We start from the raw sequence: 21,353 nt of genomic DNA on the forward strand, positions 1-21,353 counted from the left end.
CTAAAATTTTACAACTGCATCTGTTAAGCAGATGCAGTTGTAAAATGATGCTTTGAGCCCCTGGTGCCACCTGTACTTCCAGGTGTCATTGAGGATCCAGCAGCACCCCAAATTGAAAACTTCTTAAATGAAAGAAGGATAATCACCCCACTTTCCCTTAACACACTGTCAGTGCCTCCCTTATGTCCAAACTAAGCTTCTGCCAGCTTACCTTTATCTAAGGGTATATCCCATCTCCTAGAACTAGAAGGGACCTTGAAAGGTCATTGAGTCCAGCCCCCTGCCTTCACTAGCAGGACCAAGTACTGATTTTGCCCCAGATCCCCAAGTGGCCCCCTCAAGGATTGAACTCACAACCCTGGGTTTAGCAGGCCAATGCTCAAACCACTGAGCTATCCCTCCCCCCATACCACTTTAACGTTGGTATGTTCACTACCAACGTTAAAGTGCTGCCATGGCAGTGCTTTAGCATGGCTGTGTAGTCACGGCACCAGTGCTGGGAGAGAGCTCTCCTAGTGTTATAAAAAAATCCGCCCCCAAGAAGGGAGTAGCTCCCAGCGCTGAGAGCATGTCTCCTAGCACTGGTGTACTGTCTACACTGCTGAGTGAGAAAGTTTCAGCACTGTAAAGTGGCAGTGTAGACAAGACCTAAGTATTGCTCTCTGCCGGCACTAAGAAAGCAAAGATGCTGTGCCATCTGGATTTGATGGAAAAGAGGCATAGAACTCTGTGTGCCTTGTGCATCTTGATAGAACTACAGCCCAAATTGTTTTATTATTTTCCCAGCATGACACACAGGAGGGGCAATCAAAATCAGCCTGGCAGAACATGCATGAGAACTGTCTCTGGACAGATAAGCAATTGATCAAAATCACATTCTCTTGGGGCCAAATCCTGTTCCCGTTGAGATCAAAAGGAGTTTTGCTATTGAGTTCAATGGGAACAAGCTTTGACATTTGGAGAGGAAAGAACAAAACGACTCAAGTAAGGGCTATGTTGCTTATACCACAGGTTTGCTGACTCTTGTGAGAAAGTCAGCAGACATCTGATCTTTGTCCATTGCAAGGGAGAAATCAGGAATCAATGAGGCTAGAACAGTCTTTGTACCATATACAACTCATAAATCCATCTGCAAAGGATCAAGGAAATATGAAGGCTCCAGATTACCTTAAAGTCCTTAGTCCCTTGGTTAGGATGTTCCCATCAGTATATGTTCATAGTCCAGAGGCTGGAGCAGGAATCAAAGACACTGTTTAAACACCTTCCATCCCCCACCAACCCTCCCCTCTTGAGGACTCCTGAGCAACTTCACAGCACAATACATATGCTAACAAACTTGAACAAAACCTTTGTTTAAATTTGTTAGCATATGTATTGTGCTGTTAAACCCATGTAAAGAATGAATGCCCTACCTAGCGAGTTCTGCTCCTTTAAGGAGCAGCATGCAGCTCCACCCCCCCTCCAGAGGGGGTGGCTAGCTTCCCCAAGTCTTTCTGGTACCCCATACCTGGTAAAAATCTCTTGCCGGTACTGCGTACTGGAGTGTACCACCCTACTTGCACTCCTGCTGGCAAGGAGACCATTTCTGTGGAGATGAGTTAGCAACTGGTCATTTGTGGCAACTGGCGTTCCTTGTAGGAAAGCAGCTCACAAATCACCGAAGATATTAATTTGAAAGGTCTGAGAGAGGTGGACTCTTTACTGTTGCTCTTGCTCCTGGAAATGCTATGTGTGTGTGTTATTACCCAACTTGGACATTGACCCTCCTTCCCCTCAGTTTATGAGTCTTCTTCCAAAACAATCAGAAAGTTATGTGGATCACTAATAGAAATTTGATCATTTCTGTCAACTTCAGTTGTTAGCATGCTGTCTGCCTGCAATTCCTATCACTGGATTGCTATTCATTATCAATACTGAAACCTGTATACCAACCTCCATCATCATATATACATCTTCAGTAATACTACTGAACTCTTTTACAGCATCTGTTATCTGAGGAGCTCAAAGCTCTTCACAAAGGTTGGCAGTATGATGACAAGGAGGGAGGGGTGACTTGTCTCTAATGTCACAAACCCACCATTCAGCAACGAGCTGCAGGAGAGAGAGAAGAGACAGAGAGTAGGAATACTCATACTTGTCTGGTATGGGCTACCATGTATTTACTTTCCTAAAAGACACAGAAATGTAGAGCTTGAAGGGACCTCAAGAGATCATCTAGTCCAGTCCTCTGCACTGAGGCAGAACCAAGTATACCTAGACTATCCCTGACAAGTGTTTGTCCAACCTATTAAAAACCTCCAATGATGGGATTCCACAACCTCCCCTGGAAGCCTGTTCCAGACCTGAACTATCCTTTGTGACAAGGCACTTCTTTCACCTCATTGGCCATTCCTCCCTCTGGACAGGGGCGTTAGAACAATTTTTATAGTGAGGGTGCTGAGAGCCATCAAACCAAACTCTAAAGCCTGTATATAATGGAAAACACTTCAAGCCAGGGGATGCTGCCCCTTGTTCCAGCATCTATGCCTCTGGGAGTGGGGGGACCTAGAAGGAGTGAGTCTGATTCCAGAGGGGTCTCCCCCCCCGGGTTTATTTTTCGATATTTACAAAGTGGGCCTTAGGGTAGGCCCAAGTAGTACTCTTCAGCCAAACAAAAAAAACAAATGCCTAACACAAAAAGGGAATACATTTCCCTGCCCCATTCTCCAGGCTGTTATCTTATTAGGCTGGGTTCTGTATGCCAGTCCTTCCCCAAACAGGTAGTTAACTGGGCTGCTTCCCCTCTAGAGAGGAGGGCAGCCTTTCAGACAGAAGACACCTTTTCTTCCTGCTGCCCCTAACGCTGCTGCAGCTATCTTCTTTCTTCTATTATTGATCACAACGTCCTTATACACCAGAAGAACAGCAGACGTCCTGCGTGTGGTATGCAGACTGTTCACTGTACGATATTAAGACAGGTGCGTGCAGGTAAGTCCTTACAGGGAGCTGATCCTGAGAGTTCACCCAAATCCTGGTCTGCTCTGGGGCTGATATCAGCAGGCTGTATGTGTGCGAGACTGACTGCCACTCTGATGCCACTCTGATGGACAGCCCAGAGTGACGGGCACACCACCCTTAAGTAGTCTGCAGTTGCCGGGCAGACTTAGGCTGTCACATGGCCCTACCTTTCCCTCTCTTTGGAAAAGAAGAGGGTTCCCAGTATGGAGGATTAGTTGTTTTTTTATAAATTCAAGATGGAACAAAATGTAACCTAACATGAGGAGCCCAAATAAATGTGAGGAAAACAAGGCAGTATTTCAAAAAAGGAACATTTAAAGTGCAAACATTATTAAATCATGTTCTTAAAAAGTACATAGAAAATTCAGTTGTTCTCTGAAGAGTTGCTGTGTCAAATCTGGAGACTAAATGAAGTCTTTAAACTGTAAAAGTAAGGGATCTGAGGCTCTGTTCTTACAATTTCTCATGTGCAGTGGAATTGCTGTGTCTTCATGGAGCCGCACTGACATCAGAGGTTCCGCACAGGTGGTACATTCTTCCCGCATGCCCGAAGTTGCAGGATCAGAGTCTTAGGGTATTGTCTACACAACAAGCACTGTAGTGGCATGGCTGTGGCTCCGCAGCTACATCGCTTTAGCGCTGTAGTATAGGCACTTGCTACAGCAACAGAAAGGGTTTTTCATCGCTTTAGTAATTCCACCCCCTCAAGAGGTAGTAGCTAGGTTGATGGAAGCATTCTTCCATTGACCTAGTGGTGTCTACAGTGGAGGTTAGGTTAACCTAACTACATTGCACAGGGCGCAACATTTTTCACAGCCCTGAGTGACCGTTGCTAGATCGACTTACCTTTTAGGTGTAGACCAGGCCAAAAGTAGAAAGAGCCAAACCATTTTAAACACCCATTATGGAAAGCACACTAGACATCTTGTTCCAGGAGAGTGCTAGCATGCTCTCTGTAATGAGTGCTGAAAACAGTCTGGCTTTTTTTATACTAACGTCCAAACACTTTTCAACCCAGCTCACCAAAGATCATTTTCCTACTGCAGTGATCCAGTGTCATGTTCTTCCATGAGAACAACCCTATCAGCCTGAGTGGCTTTTATTTTAGATTAAAACAATGACAAGAACAAAAGGAAAGATTCCATGAGGGAGCACATATCTGAGGCTCCTCTGTAGAGTAGAGCAACTCTGAGAACAAAATGACTGCTTTCTGCACACAGGCAGAGTTCCAGAGATTTAAAGGTACAGTGCACAGAGGAAAAGGCAGAACAGTTTCAAGCTATATATGCCACAGATGATCTAGAGGTGCCATTCTCTGGGGGAGATGGTGAACTTCCAGCTACATAATCACCCCGTGAGATGATCTCAGTTAATGATCCCATTTCCCTTTTTGAAAAGAGCAGGTAACATCCAGAGTGACTTGACTAATGTTTTCTCTTCAAGTTTTTAAAATTAGGCACATGCTAACATACCTTGCTGAACTGGGACCCAGGAGGATTTAGCTGTTTCACCTCAAGGTTATTTATTGAACAGATTTCCTCTGGAGCTGTTTGCAAATGTGGGCATTACTAGGTCAGTTTTCATAAAAGATAGAAATATTGGCAGCAGAAAGGCATTTCAAAGTAAAGGAAAGCAAAGGGTGTGAATTAAATGATACACACTTCAGCCATTTCCTTATGGAGTGAAAGGAGAGCGTAAGGGTATTTCCTGGGGGAAGAACGTCACATTTAGAGGTGTGCTGCCTTTACACAAAGCGGAGATAAAATTCCCTAAAAGTTGAGCATTTCCAGCTCTAACAAGTCCATTACTGGCAGAAAGATTATAGCTTGCGGACCCTTTGGTATCGCAAATGAGTTTACACGTAGGCTGTGAGTTCATTTGCCACAGAGAACAAAGTCACAGTAGAGAAGATCAAGGAAGTTTTTCCAGATCATGTTATTGTTTCACATGCATGTGAGTAATTCCTGCAAAGGAGCAATCATGAACTTATATAATGTATTTATCACACAGCCTAGAGAATGATCCAGTCATTGTGAGGGGTGGTTTCACTTCATAAATCTGTTTACTGGATTTTTCACATGAGAAATGATTTTCTATATAACAGCTCCACTCTCCCTCCCATCATGTTTACAGCCCCTTTGCAGCTTTCAGCTGGGTCTGATGGGTAGTGAACACTTCACATTGCTTGGGAGCTATTGCCCTCTGGCCAGTCCACATGACGTGTCATCAGGCTGCAGTGGGAGCTCCTTGTCCAGAAGCATATATCAGCCTGGTGCAGGCCCTTTTACAAGAGGCATGGGGTGACAAAGGGGGAAGTGGAAGGAATCCCTAAGGCTTCTGACGAAGTGGAGTTTACCCCCTTGTTATGTTGTATGTGAATCTTACTGTTTTGCATGAATACTGTGTGTGCCTCAATTTCCCTGGGTATTGCACCAAAGCCTATCTGGTGGGAATAAGTGTGTGTGACTTTTGCTGAGGCCCTCGGGGGCAGGAGAGGCTGCCCAGCTGCCTGCATGAAAGCAATGGGTGGTACCCTTCGTAACCTGAGAACCAGGAGGAAGATGTGACCAGGTAACATTTTGCCCAGGAAGCAAGATGAAAGACCGGAGGATGGGCTATGGGCATGTCGGAGCCCAGGCAGCTGGGTTCAGTAAGTGTCCTGTTTGGGACTTGAAGGGGGGAATTCAGGGGCACCAGGCCCCAAGGTGGACTTTGCAGCAAGTTCCTGATTTCTGTGCTAGCAAACTCTGTTCTACGCTGTGTTCCTGTTGACTAATAAACCCTTCTGTTTTACACACTGGCTGAGAGTCATGGCTGACTACAAAGTTGGGGTGCAGGGTCCTCTGGCTTTCCCAGGGGTCCCGTCCAGGTGGACCCGCTGTGAGAAGTGCACGGTGAGAACAGGGGTGCTGAATGCTCTGAGGATAGACCCAGGAAGGCCATAGCTGAGAAGGCTTTTTGCCCTGGACAGTGTGCCTTGAGGGGAGTCATGCTACACCAGAGTCCTGGTGGCTGGCTGACTTCATTGGACCTGTGACTCTGTGACAGCTTCCCTTCCAGGAAAAAAGCTCTTGTAGATGATTTACGAACCACTACCCAAATGGCAAAAGGAGGTCTGACCCAAGCCTTTTTGGCAGTCCTCTAGAACAATTTTTTCACTGTGCCTCCTCTCCACCCCCAAACACAAATGATTCTTGCCCATCATTATCACAGCACTAGGGATGGGACTGGCCTAAGGATCTGGGACAAGGATAGTGAACTGATTCTTTGGGATACTTCCAAGGGTAACTGACACACTTTACATAAAAAGTGTGCATGTGTGTTCAACCTTCATGTCCTCCCCAGCCTTCCGCACAGCTGGGGCCCAGCCGATGCTTCTAGTGATGAGGTGAGAACAGTTTCTCGTTCATCTTATATTTTCAAGCCTGCTTTTCCCAAGAAAAGTACTGCCAATGTTCTTTGCATTTCTAGTTCCCCTGAATCTGGCAGTGGGCCGAAGGACCTGTGCCTGCTGGTTTCAAGGGGCCCAAAAGATGGCCCTGTGCCAACTGGAATGAAATTTTGTGAGGAAAAAGTCTGCCTTGTGAGATCTTCAATACTTTGGACATTCATTTGGGTGAGGCATATCTTAAGAGCAACCTTTCTTGTGAGTGAAGAAGTGTGTGAACTTGAAACAGATTGTATGTGGTGTCTTAACTAAGACTTTCAGAACCTCAAACAGTTGAAGTTCATGTTTGGTTCTAGAAAAGATTTGGGGTAGGAGGCTGGTCTTGTTTTACTGAGTTAATATCACACAGTACTAATGCATCAGGTATACGGGGATCTCCAGTTGAAAACTATTTCTGGGCATTAATGTTTTCAATAAAGCTATGCACAAGCTGCAAAAGTTTGGATCTAAATCTAAACATCCCCAAACCCCAGGTATGTGTTGATCTGGGCTTTTGATTCTGCCCCTTATAAAGAAAGGGACCAGCCCCAATGTTCAGATCCAGACCTGAACTTTCAGAGTCTGGGGACATTCAGATTGGAGGGTTTGCTTCAGCCTCTGTTTCAGGTCTTTGGTTTGCAAAGACAAAGGCTATTTGCATAATTCAGAATCAGATTTGGATATTAAATGCTCACTAAAAGTGCAAAAACATACAGCCTGAGTGCAAGCATCAGGCATTGAACATGCAAGAGTGTCCTTAACCAGGCTCAATGCTAGCACATTTATTGCATTAAACCTTGAATAATAATAATTGAGCCTTCCACTTAGCCTCGTGTCATCCATGAGTGAACCTTGTCCTTTTGCTGGTGTAGGCCCCAACATTCTGGAGTGCAGGATCTGGGTTTTAGTTGAGACCTATTCTAATTAGTATTGAAATGCAGCAACTCTATGATGTCCCTGCAGTATAGAGGCTCCAGGCGGAGTCAGGAAATTCCCATAATTAAAGGGTTTGCTGATCTCTCCCTCTCCAGAAAATGACATTTACTAATTACATCATTATGATGTATATGATACCCAAACCAAACATGTTATAAATTAGCAAATGCTCATTTGTTTCATGAAAAGTATTGTTCTTCTTTTATTCAATGACCTTTTTGTTCTTCTACATCCTGGACCAATCAAGTGCCATTGCAGTGGCTGAGCCCGGAGCACAGACAATAGCTTATTCCGTCTATTCTGTTCAGATGACTGTAGGAACGGGCAGTCACTTTGTCATGTGGAGACTGGAGGTTGTTTAAAACCCTTTTTCCCACCATTTAGTGAGAGTCTGAATCCTGAGAGGAAAACCCTGTCATAATAATAATACTCCACAGGCTGGAGTCCACTGAAGTTTTCTCAGCTTTATGATTTGGGTGGGGTTGGAATGCAGCTCTCCCCAGCCTATGCACAATTTAATTTTGGAGCTATAGCACTGGCATTTGATATGTTTCCGGCATAAGTTTTTTCAATGAATTTCATGTGCACTCTGCACATTATAAATCTAGTGCTGGCTGATGCCAAGAGTACACGGTGTTACACTGGTGTAACCCCATTCATTTCGATTACAAACTCTCAGGGGCAGGGAGTGTCTTTCTACCATATGTCTATAGAGTGGCCTGGCACAATGGGACCCTGTTCCTTGATAGAGGTCCCTCTGTGCTGCTGTCATTCAAATACATCAGAATAATAGGCCAGATTCTTAGTTCTGCTTTGGCCATTTTACGTTGCTCAGGCAATGCAAAGTTGCTGGTGGTAAGTGGGCAGTGGAGAATTCGCCCGGGGGAGGGGAACTCCCCACTGGTGTTAAAGTGGTACAGCCATTCTCTGCACCAGCTGCCCACTCCCAGCATAAGAGGTGTGCTAGGGGTTTTACATCGATGCCATAAATTTAAGCAGCCACTAGCCTGCTCTAATTCATGCTGGGCTGGGGCAGTGCAGAATCAAGGAGCCATAGCCGGTTTCCTGATGGCCCTCCCATTCCCCAGAGCTTAGATGCAAGGAGAATTGAGCTCAGTAGTTTGACAAACGGAGAAACTGAAATGCAGGGGAGCCTGATTCTCCATGGCCTTGTACCTTGTGTCATCATTTGCACTCGAGCAAAGAGGGTGCAAGATGCTATCGCTGGTATATGTGGAGCCTTCTGATGTGGTAGCATTTTACTCCCACTTTGCTCAGGCGCGAGTGACTACATCTCTTGCCGTTGCCCTGGAGAATCAGTCTCAGAGAGGTGAAATGATATACCCATGGTCATATACCACCTCACTGCCAGTGCCTTGTTGCATTTCCAGCCTTATTTGTTTAGTTAGGTGCACCAGCCTCAGGCCAAACAAGGGCAATGAGAGCCTTGATGGCAAAGGCCACTTGAACCAGGACTCGCAGCTCACAGCAGCAGGGGAACATGAGGGAGTAGTGGGGAACCCGAGGGCGGAGCATGGTAGGAAGTGACAAGAGAGTGGATTAATAAAACATAAGTAAACTGAGCTGTCATGTATCCAAGGGGTTGCAGCGGATCTATAGAGCCACTGGAATTTTTGTACAGATATATAGAGGGCCCTGAATTATGAATGCAGCAGGAGTTACTCATATCCTGTGGATTTCGAATAGGGCCCAAGGACTTTATTAGCATCATCTATATTTTTTTCTAATAGGCCCTACACACTGCTCTTCTTCCTACATATCCCTTTGGAAACCAGTATGTACTATACCCAACAAGTGTTTATCTTTCTGCTTTTAAGACAGACGTCAGAATATTTCCCTCTTTATTTGTGCTCCATCTTTTCTCACAGTCCAATTATTTATGACATCATCATCCTTTCCTCCTCAGCTCCAGACACAGTGTTTCGGTGGCTACAATTTCCTGATCAAGAATGAGAGAGAGAGAGAGAGAGAGAGAGAGTGTGTGTGTGTGTATGTGCGTGCGGGGAAGGGGGTTTGTTTGGTGCTGAAGAATTAAATGAGAAATACAGCCGTGGAAAACTCAGACACACATACACAGCAACAGCAACCAACATTGTTATAATTAATTTAAAATCTGTTTACAAAAGATTCCTTTTATGTTGGACTGGCTCTTTAAGTGGCCCAAGAAGTATGAAAAACAGGAAATCAAACTGCCTCATTAGGAATTGACTCTGCTCAGTAATTAGTGGCTAGAAAACAAAACAAGGAAAAGCAGGTGGTGAGTGAACTCCAGGCAGCCAGCTATTTTATGATTTAAATGCTCATTAGGGCAACAAAATGATTTTTTAGAAAAATGCTGCTTTGATGGGTAAGATGATCACAAGAAACAGGATTTAAATTTTTACATGTTTAATGGTAAAATGCTGCCTGCTCAAAGTTAGCAATTAAGAATTTTAGCTGCTCCCAGTCTGGAGTTTAATTTATAATGAGACAGTGTTTTGCTGTATTTTAAAAGACAACTGTGTTCTCCAGCATCCAGTGCCCTCCTGCTAAAATCACGTTAAAAGTAATTAGTGAGTGATACCATACTTTGCTGATACAATCAGGCGAGATAACCCCAGACATTCATATCAATTATACAGTATTTCATAACAATAACCTGAGCAGGGCAAACACTGAAACCAATTTCCAGCAAATATCTGTCTGTATTTTTAAATGAACTGGGTCATGCTACAGCCCTTCTTGTGTTTGCTTTCTGTTAGCATTCACTCAGCGGAGGTTTTTTGACAAACATATTTACAAAAAGTGCATTTGGAAATGGTATGTGTGAGTAGTTGCAGAAAATGGTTTTTAAATTTGTAAGTGTGCGTATTCACACTAGAAGTGCTTGTGCACTCATCTACTCAGTGACCGTAACAATACCATGTGACTTTTCTGACCAATCACAACTAAGCTATACAACTTAAATAGCAAATATCAGATACAGAGAATGGTTCATTATCAGTCCACAGAGTTAAAAAAAATAATCAAAAAATGACACAAAAAGCATCAAGCACTTTTGTATGAAGAATAAAAACGAGGGAAATTATCTGCTCATGGATATCCCATCGGCAGAAAAAAGAAGCTAAATTCATTGTGTAAATTTTTTTTTGCTGGGAATTTTATTGCTCATCGCTAATGATAACAAATAATAACTGATTATAAAGTGTGATTACATATTGTGTTTTATTAAGTATCCCCCTGGATATAGTACATTCTTTTAAATAATTTTTGATTCATTAGGATACTGATGGCTTTGCATGATGAACTAAATAAGTTAAACTGTATACAAGTAATATTTATTGGACTTTTATTTTGCAGAACAATGTTTTGCAGAGATTTGAATTGGTGAGGGTTCAGAGAAGAGCCACGAGAATGATTAAAGGATTAGAAAACATGTTGTATACTGATAGACTCAAGGAGCTCAATCTATTTAGTTTAACAAAGAGAAGATTAAGGGGTGACTTGATTACAGTCTATAAGTATCTACACAGAGAATAAATATTTAATAATGGGCTCTTCAGTCTAGCAGAGACAAGTATAACATGATCCAAGGGCTGGAAGTTGAAGCTACACAAATTCAGACTGGAAATAGGTGTACATTTTTAACCATCAGAGTAATTAATCACTGGAACAATTTACCAAGGGTCATAGTGGAGTCTCCATCACTGACAGTTTAAAAATATATGCTGTAGGAATAATTTTGGGGGAAGTTCTGTGGCCTGTGTTGTACAGGAAGTTGGATTAGATAATCACAGTGGTCCCTTCTGGCCTTGGAATCTATGAAAAAATATGTTTTCTACCCAGCCAAACTCTCCACTGTTACATCAGTTCAACCCTATGGACTTCAATGGGGTTGCACCAGTATAATTGAGGGTAGAAGTTGGCCCAGTGTCTAACGTGCACTGTCATGTGCTGTACACTGTAATTCCAGTAGTGAAAACTAAGAGCTGGAAGGGAAGTGTTCTCTAATGGTTACAGTAAGAGAACTGGTGTAATGACTTCTGTGTCCTTGCTATGTAGGCTCTTGAGCAACTCAATTAATTTCTCAGTGTCTCAGTTTGGCTATCTGTAAAATTGGTATAAATAGTAATACCACACCTAGTAGTTGAGGTATAATTCATTCATAGTTGTAAAATGCTTTGAGATTGTTGAATGGAAGGTGCTATGTAAGTTATTAATCAAGATAATTAACTTGGAGGAACTAGCACTTGATTGGGTACAGTATACAAATCTGAGACTAGAGAAAAATCCAAAGGTTTTGGAAAATGTCTGGTTCCCATCGCACTGCTCCATTTGTCTGCAGTCACTGCACTACTGGTATCCATTTCATGCCTATGTAATGGGCCAAAATAGGGCTTAAATGGGAATTAAGTGATACACACGTAGGTCTTGTGCTGTCCCTGCACAAAGGTGAATGTCACCTCAGGGGCTTGTGAAATGTTTTGAGATACTGTGTGGGGGAACATTTGGCATTGCAGCTTCTGGTGGAGGAGGAAGAGTGGGAGCAAGTCTGCCCTGCAAGGGATAAGGGAAAGCATTAAAATATGCACAGAACGGATACATTACGCATTAAAAACAGAGAGCTGCTGAAGTCACATGCTGCTCTCAGTGAAACAAGATCCTTGTAGTTCCCTTTGAGGCACACTTCATGTGTTCTTTGGACCACTGGAAACCACCCTTTTGAGCAGAAGGATATTGCATTAGCAAAAGAGACAAGGTATGCAGAAAGCACCAGAGCTATTAGATTTTATCTCAATGGCATTTTCACAACTCAATCTGGTGACATGCAATGCCTCCCACTTCAGAAAGGTCTGAAGCACATTTGTGATCAATCCACAGAGTTAAAAGAATGAAAAGATTGTCACTGAACACATTCTGAAACAAATAAATCTGAGGATACCCAAAATAGCTAGAAGCTGTAAGAGACACTCAATTAATCAGATACATTATTCATTGTGAATTATTCGATCAGCTGTAATAACTGCTAGTACCCAGGGTTAATGCTTTCCATGCTTCTGTATACATGGGTAGCCAAAAGACATTTGGCCATGTCCACAATTGTCTTAATCTGACATTTGTAGATGACATTTGTGTGTCCATGAAAATGAAGGTTTAATAGCACTGGCTCGGAGCCAGGTGTAGCATGGGCAGAGGCTGTGCAAACTTCCCCGCATGCACTGCTCTGCCAATGTATTTCAGTTCTGATCAGCTACTCCAAATCCTTCCTAGTCCACTATTAGGCCCCACTCAGCTCTGCCAATGAATCTCCATCCTCATTTGCAACAGTCCTACTAGTTCAGCCTTGGGGAGCCCAAATGTTGCCAGATTTTGTTGGTTTTGCTATGTTACAAACCATCTATTAAGGGCTAAGCTGAGGTGATAATATCAGACCCCAAAAAGGCAAACGGTTTCATGGGTTTTATAAGACTGGGAAAAGACAGCTATAAAATGCTGCAAGGTGAAAAAAAAAAGTTCCTAAATTTGCATGTTTCCGCCTCATGATCCTGAAACCAGAAGCGACCTGCAGAATGCTGGAAGAATCCTTCTGCTCTGCTGTGTATGCTTTTTTTTAACTCGTAACATGAAACGTTGTTTTTTTTCAATTTCAGGAAGTCTCTTGATGCCCTTTAGTTGATTTTGTTTTGCTTGTTATCGGGACAACTAATATTTTTTCCTGTTAGGGGGGAAAAAAAGATTTTCCCAAGCAGATTAAAGATGTTTTTTAAGTATATGAATGGTGACATGGTTCACTTTCGTTGCTTTGTTTATTTTTAATAATGGAAAACACCTTAATTTATCGTAGCAAGACGTCCATCCTGAGGCAAACCTTGAATTGAATTTTCTCTTGTTGTTTTTGCCTTGCTTGTGGTTTCTTATCTAATAGAATTCTGTGGGTTTGTGAAAAAAATTGTGTGGGCTAAATTTCCGCTGCACAATGTATTGGTGGCTGCAGAATAGGGGTAACAATAACTTTTGTGAAAAATCTCTATTTTATATTGTGATAATGGGACAATGGGTCAGTTAAAAAAATACAAATAAGCTTCTACAAGAGCGTCAAGTACATCCAGCCCTGATGTTAAATCTCATTCAAATGTCCGGGTTCAGATCTTTATTTATTTAGAAATGGGTTCAAGTCATGAAATTCAGATCTGCAGAGGGTTAGCTGTGGTCTAGTGCCTTGAGCACATTACTGGGAGATAACACACCTGTGCCCTGATTTGCCACTGCCTTGTACTTTGTGGTATCATTTACTTCTTTCCAAAGTGAGTGCAAATCTCTCTACATTCTGAGTGGTAGTGTTCTAGTCCACCCTCACGTAGGTAATACAAGGCGCAAGGCAATGGAGAACCAGGGCTCTGGGTTTTAGTCCTATCTCTGCTATGTAACTTGCTGTGTGATCTTGGGCAAGCCACATGTTTGTTCACCTCTCTATGTCTTAGTCACCCAGTTTGTAAAATGAGGATAATTCTTACCTTCCTTTGTAAAGTGCTTTGAGATCTAGGGATGAATGTATTTGTATAATGTACCAAGTAGCAGGGTACTGCATTGCAAAGGGGGTGCCCATCCCTGGTTATGGTTCACCCACACCCAGTTCAGCAGAACTGCTTGCATGGGCTTTGCTTCATGGGGGATTTCCATGGAGGGACTTACTCCTTAAAGCACTGAGTATTATTATTTGGATCCAGATCTGAACTTCCCCGAAGACGGACGTTGTTGGAATTTGGTTCTCCAGTTCAGCTCATTGGGGGTAGGGGGAGTGAGAGACTCAAGATGTGAAGTGCGAAGCTAAATCTGAATTCCCCTCTCCCCCATCTCTGCTCAATGTCCATTCTTATTTATGGGGCTGTTTGAATCAGGTAGTGCTGTCTTTCTATTTGTTTGAGCAATGCATTAATTCTGTTCTGAGAGCCTGTGGCTGTATATATGGCTCCACTAAAAATGCAGCCATAAAGAGATTTAAAGAGAGCATCCTCTGTGCTGATTTGTGTACATTGTTTGTTTTTAAAATTGCATGGTCAGGGATTAGCTACTGAGCTGGAGCTAGGAAATGTGTTTTCATGGAGGAATTCTCCTGGCAGGTCTAGATAGAAGAAATAGAGCAGCTCCTGGTTAAGTCCAATAAACAGGTTGTTTGAGCTAATCAATCCTTCAGGTTGCTCCTGAAGACCTCACTAAAGAATGAAGGTGAGTATCTGGTAAGGTCGTATCTTTAATAACAAGCACCTCAGACACTATTTACAGGCCAAATTCTGTGTTGCAGTGGAATAAGTGTCAGTGGAAGTTTTGTTCACTTAGGTCCTCATCCAGCAAAGCACTTTAAGTTGATGGGAAAAGGTGTGAAAGGGAGACAGGCTGAACTAGTCCAAGCAGAACTGCTGAAACTCACAGCCTGCGGTAGATCAGGCCTGGTAAACATGGCAATATGGGTCTGGAATTTAATGATTCAAAATTGATGTCTGGGGCATTAGGCCTAGTGGGTGGACAAAATAATGAGAGAGTGGGCATTTTAAGTGCTTTACTGCATGGGGGCCTTAGGGGACCATAGAAGTTGCCTATCTAACCTGTAGAAGACCAGCAATCCCCATATCTAGATGCATTAGTATCTAGTGCTATGGTGATGACAGCCATTGAACTGCCTGGAACCAACTACATTAGAGAAATATACAGGCGTCGAAGTTTGTTTAGCAGTAACATACACTGATGTGACATATACTGACACATTAGCAGAAATGCACTTTAAACCAAAACATCATAAAAAAAAATAGAAAGTGCATACTCAGTAGAAAGAAACACATTAAAGAGCATCTTAAGAAGGAAGCAGATTTCTTTACAATTTCTCTACTTGCCCAAATGAGATGAGCTGGGAGCCAATATAAGCAAACCTTTTATGGAGGTTAAAGTCTATTATCAAAGAGCAAGCAAGCTGTAGTGTGGATAGCACCATTGTACTAATGAGATTTCCACACTGCTGATTATGGTAGAGAACATAGCAGATGGACTCAGGCGGGAATGGTTTAGTGTTTGTTTAATCGGCTCTTTTCCCTCCTCCGCCCCTTCCTTGATATCCACAGCGCAGCCTTCTCTACCTGCAATTCAAGGTATTTCTCCACTACATCCTGTTACCACGAATAAGTCAATGGGATACAAAAGATAAGCACTAGGATTATGAAAATGATCATATCAGAATCATTGCTTGTATTCAACCTATCATATTCATCTCATTATCAGTATTATTGTTTATCTACCTACCTATTTTATAAACAGTAGCTGGCAAGAGTGAATAGCAGTGGATGTAGAATATTTGTATTGAATATGATTATTTATTATTATTTTTAGCAGCTTGGTATTATATAGAAGAGACTAAATCCTGCCCCATGGCATTTACAACATAAGGTCGTGATACAAAGTCCACTACAGTCAATGAAAAAAAAATACCCTTGACTTTAGATCAGGCCCCAAGTACACAGAGAAGTTCAGACACAAATTGCACTGGGTGACCAGAAGATGAAGTTAACCCAGGGGATAGAGTATTATTTTGTTTGTTTTAAATAAAAATATAACAGAACTTCTTGGTTATTAAAGATGATTGGCTTCTTGGAAGTGTGTTTGAAGGAAATATTTAGAAGGGAGCTGGACGGAAATGGGGAAGTTTCAAGATCCAGGGCACCATGGGATGGAAAAATTACCAAAGTTGGATCTGAACCTTGATTTACTTGTTCAGAAAAAATCGCCATTGGCACTATTAGGAATATTGCATGACTGAAGAGCATAGGAAGAGGTCCATCACCATTTAATATCACTATAGCCAAGGCAGTGCTTCTTTTTGAAGACAATACTTGGCATCCATTAGAAGAAGTTGCTACTGTACATGTTGTTCCAATTAATTTGATACTGTCTCATTTGTACCTCCATTTAATTTGATCAAAAGCTTTGAAACTGGAGGAGGGATGATTTTGTGGTTAAGGGGCTGGACTGAGATTCAGGGTACTGTAATTCGAGGTGTGATTGCAGCTTGTGTAGACATACCCACACTAGCTTTATTCTAGCTAGCATAGCTAAAAATAGCATAGCTAAAAATAACAGACTGGATCAGCCTCAGAGGATCGCAGTTTCCTCGTATGTTTAGGGCCAGCCCTTCCTCAAGGTGCAATAGAAGTGCCTAAGAGGAAAGGCCCTATATTTATTTGTCTTAAACTTAGCTATTTCTTTCAAAACTGTAGCTCATTCCTGATTACTAATTAAATTTCATTTGCCATTTTGTTGCCCAACCACTTAGTTTTGTCAGATCTTTTTGAAGTTCTTCACAGTCTGCTTTGGTCTTAACTATCTTGAGCAGTTTAGTATCATCTGCAAACTTTGCCACCTCACTGTTTACCCCTTTCTCCAGATGATTTATGAATAAGTTGAATAGGATTGGTCCTAGGACTGACCCTTTGGGAATACCACTAGTTACCCTTCTCCATTCTGAAAATTTACCATTTATTCCTACCATTTGTTTCCTGTCTTTTAACCAGTTCTCAATCTATGAAAGGGTCTTCCCTCTTATCCCATGACAACTTAATTTATGTAAGAGCCTTTGGTGAGGGACCTTGTCAAAGGCTTTCTGGAAATCTAAGTACACTATGAAGAGCTTGGCTTGTTTAGCCTAACCAAAAGAAGGCTGAGGGGAGATATGATTGCTCTTTATAAATATATCAGAGGGATAAATATCAGGGAGGGAGAGGAATTATTTAAGCTTAGTACCAATGTGGACACAAGAACAAAGGGATATAAACTGGACATTAGGAAGTTTAGACTTGAAATTAGACGAAGGTTTCTAACCATCCAAGGAGTGAAGTTCTGGAACAGCCTTCCAAGGGGAGTAGTGGGGACAAAAGACATATCTGGCTTCAAGACTAAGCTTGATAAGTTTATGGAGGGGTTGACATGATGGGATAGCCTAATTTTGGCAATTAATTGATCTTTGATTATTAGCAGGTAAATATGCCCAATGGTCTGTGATGGAGATGTTAGATGGGGTGGGATCTGAGTTACTACAGAGAATTCTTTCCTGGGTGCTGGTGGTGAGTCTTGCCCACATGCTCAGGGTTTAACTGATCGCCATATTTGGGGTCGGGAAGGAATTTTTCTCCAGGGCAGATTGGCAGAGGCCCTAGAGGTTTTTCGCCTTCCTCTGCAGTGTGGGGCAAGGGTCACTTGCTGGAGAATTCTCTGCACCTTGAGGTCTTTAAACCATGCTGTGAGGACTTCAATAACTCAGGCATAGGTTAGGGGTTTGTTACAGGAGTGGGTGGGTGAGATTCTGTGGCCTGCGTTGTGCAGGAGGTCAGACTAGATCAGGGGTAGGCAATCTATGGCCTGTGTGCCAAAGGCGGCACGTGATTTTCAGTGGCACTCACACTGCCTGGGTCCTGGCCACTGGTCCGGGGGGCTCTGCATTTTAATTTAATTTTAAATGAAGCTTCCTAAACATTTTAAAAACCTTATTTACTTTACATACAACAATAGTTTAGTTATATATTATAGACTTATAGAAAGAGACCTTCTAAAAACATTAAAATGTATTACCGGCATGCAAAACCTTAAATTAGAGTGAATAAATGAAGACTGGGCACACCATTTCTGAAAGGTTGCCGACCCCTGGACTAGATGATCATAATGGTCCCTTCTGACCTTAAAGTCTATGAGTCTATGTCCACTGGATTCCCCCTTGTCCACATGTTTGTTGACCCCTTCAAAGAACTCTAATAGATTAGTAAGACACGATTTCCCTTTACAGAAACCATGTTGACTTTTGCCCAACAATTTATGTTCTTCTATGTGTCTGACAATTTTATTCTTTACTATTGTTTCAACTAATTTGCCCGGTACTGACATTAGACTTACTGGTCTGTAATTGCCAGGATCACCTCTAGAGCCTTTTTTAAATATTGGGTTACATTAGCTATCTTCCAGTCATTGGGAACAGAAGCTGATTTAAAGGACAGGTTACAAACCATAGTTAATAGTTCCGCAATTTCACATTTGAGTTCTTTCAGAATGCTTGGGTGAATGCTATCTGGTCCCGGTGACTTGTTACTGTTAAGTTTATCAATTAATTCCAAAACCTCCTCTAATGACACTTCAATCTGTGACAGATCCTTAGATTTGTCACCTACAAAGGACGGCTCAGGTTTGGGAATCTCCCTAACATCCTCAGCCGTGAAGACTAAAGCAAAGAATTCATTTAGTTTCTTTGCAATGACTTTATTGTCTTTAAGTGCTCCTTTTGTATCTCAATTGTCCAGGAGCCCCACTGATTGTTTAGCAGGCTTCCTGCTTCTGATGTACTTAAAAAACATTTTGTTATTACCTTTTGAGTTTTTGGCTAGCTGTTCTTCAAACTCTTTTTTGGCTTTTCTTATTACATTTTTACACTTAATTTAGCAGTGTTTATGCTCCTTTCTATTTACTTCACTAGGATTTGACTGCCACTTTTTAAAAGATGCCTTTTTATCTCTCACTGCTTCTTTTACATGGTTGTTAAGCCACAGTGGCTCTTTTTTAGTTCTTTTACTGTGTTTTTTAATTTGGGGGTATACATTTAAATTGGGCCTCTATTATGGTGTCTTTGAAAAGTGTCCATGCAGCTTCCAGGGTTTTCACTCTAGTCAATAGCAACAGAGGGTCCTGTGGCACCTTTGAGACTAACAGAAGTATTGGGAGCATAAGCTTTCGTGGGTAAGAACCTCACTTCTTCAGATGCACTTCTTGCATCTGAAGAAGTGAGGTTCTTACCCACGAAAGCTTATGCTCCCAATACTTCTGTTAGTCTCAAAGGTGCCACAGGACCCTCTGTTGCTTTTTACAGATTCAGACTAACACGGCTACCCCTCTGATACTTGACTCTAGTCAATGTACCTTTTCATTTCTGTTTAACCGTTTAATTTCTGTTTAACTGTTTAATTCAAGAAGGGGAAAAGTGGAATTCTCCTGGCAAGCATTTCATAGCATAGGTGCTGACTCTGTGGGTGCTCTGGGGCTCAAGCACTCACTCCTCATTTTTGCATAGTTCCCCTTTCTGAAATTAAATGCCACAGTGTTGGGCTGCTGAGGTGTTCTTCCCACCACAGGAATGTTAAATGTTATTATATTATAGTCACTATTTCCAAGTGATCCTGTTATAGTTACCTCTTGGAGCCGATTCTGCGCTCCACTCAGGACTAAATCGAGAATTGCCTCTCCCCTTGTGGGTTCCTGTACCAGCTGCTCCAAGAAGCAGTCATTTAAAGTATCGAGAAATTTTGTCTCTGCATTTTGTCCTATGGTGACATGTACCCAGTCAATATGAAATCCCCCACTATTATTGAGTTCTTTATTTTTATAGCCTCTCTAATCTCCCTTAGTATTTCTTCGTCACTATCACTGTCCTGGTCAGGTGGTCAATAATAGATCCCTACTGTTATATTCTTATTAGAGCATGGAATTACTATCCATAGAGATTCTGTGGAACATGTGGATTCATTTAAGATTTATACTTCATTTGATTCTACATTTTCTTTCACATATAGTACCACTCCCTGCATCCCCTCCACCCCCTGCATGACCTGTTCTGTCCTTCCGATATATTTTGTACCCCCGAATGATTGTGTCCCATTGATTGTCCTCACTCCACCAGGTTTCTGTGATGCCTATTATATTAATATCCTCCTTTAACACGAGGCACTCTAGTTCACCCATCTTATTATTTAGATTTCTAGCATTTGTGTACACGTGCTTTAAAAACTTGTCATTGTTTATTTATCTGCCCTTTTCTGATGTATCAGATTCTTTTTTATGTGAATGTTTCTCATCTGATCTTTATCCTTTATCCTGATACTTTATCCTCTGCTATCCTTCCATCTAGCCCAGTATCATATCTTCTGACAGTGGCCAATACCAGGTGCCCCGCCCTCACTCCACCTCTTCCCACCTCTGCTCCAACCCCTTCCGAGGAGCCTGCCTGCTGCTCGCTGCTCTCTCCCAAGCGCCTCCCCCATCTGCCAAACAGCTGATCGGTGAGTGCTGAGCACCCACTATTTTTTTTCTGTGAGTGCTTGAGCCCCAGAGCACCCACAGAGTCAGCACCTATGCTATGAAATGCTTGCCAGGAGAATTCCGCTTTTCCCCTTCTTGAATGTCTAAGAACAAACTTGCATCCCGAGCAGGGGCTTTCAAACCAGAAATACAAAATCTGTAAACTGACTCTGGCACAATATTAGTTTTAACTGAAAAGATCTTGAGTCCTGAGGAGGGTGCAGCTGAACCTAAAGATGGATTAAGTGCAGGAACAGACTTCAAAAAAGGGATATTATTATTATTTATATTATGTTAGCAAGTGAAAAGTGCTAGGTACTGTACAGGCACAGTCCCCTCTACAGAGGGTAGGATTAGATCTCAAGGAGTAATGATCTCAAGTTGCAGTGGGGGAGGTTTAGGTTGGATATTAGGAAAAACTTTTTCACTAGGAGGGTGGTGAAGCACTGGAATGGGTTATCTAGGGAGGTGGTGGAATCTCCTTCCTTAGAGGTTTTTAAGGCCCGGCTTGACAAAGCCCTGGCTGGAATGATTTAGTTGGGGATTGGTCCTGCTTTGAGCAGGGGGTTGGACTAGATGACCTCCTGAGGTCCCTTCCAACCCTGATATTCTATTATTTTATTCTATAATTCTATGATTTTATGATTATTGTGGTTTATTATTTAGTACTTGCATCATGGTAAAGGTCCCAGTCAGGATGGGGCCCCATTGTCCTAGGTTCTGTACAAATGCACAGGAAGACACAGTCCCGCTCTCTGGGTGTTTATATATGTGATATACAGAGGGTGAAGGAAATATAGGTAATCAAATATACTTCATTTAAAAATCAATTTGCTTTTGTGAACTTGTGTGTGCACTAGGGGCTGTACAAACACATAGGGAAAACACAGCCCCC

General features: G+C 42.2%; 1 long non-coding RNA gene across 1 annotated transcript in view; it reads right to left on the reverse strand.

Moving 5' to 3' along the window:
• Nucleotides 1-10,564: 10,564 nt before the first annotated feature.
• The window catches only part of LOC135983132 (uncharacterized), a 113,352-nt gene continuing 102,563 nt past the window's right edge, over nucleotides 10,565-21,353 (reverse strand). The window contains exon 3 of the long non-coding RNA XR_010600643.1: nucleotides 10,565-12,079. This is a non-coding gene — a long non-coding RNA (uncharacterized LOC135983132). The remainder of the gene's footprint in view (nucleotides 12,080-21,353) is intronic.

This window comes from Chrysemys picta, chromosome 4, assembly GCF_011386835.1.
Source record: "Chrysemys picta bellii isolate R12L10 chromosome 4, ASM1138683v2, whole genome shotgun sequence".
Classification (NCBI taxonomy): Eukaryota; Metazoa; Chordata; order Testudines; family Emydidae; genus Chrysemys; species Chrysemys picta.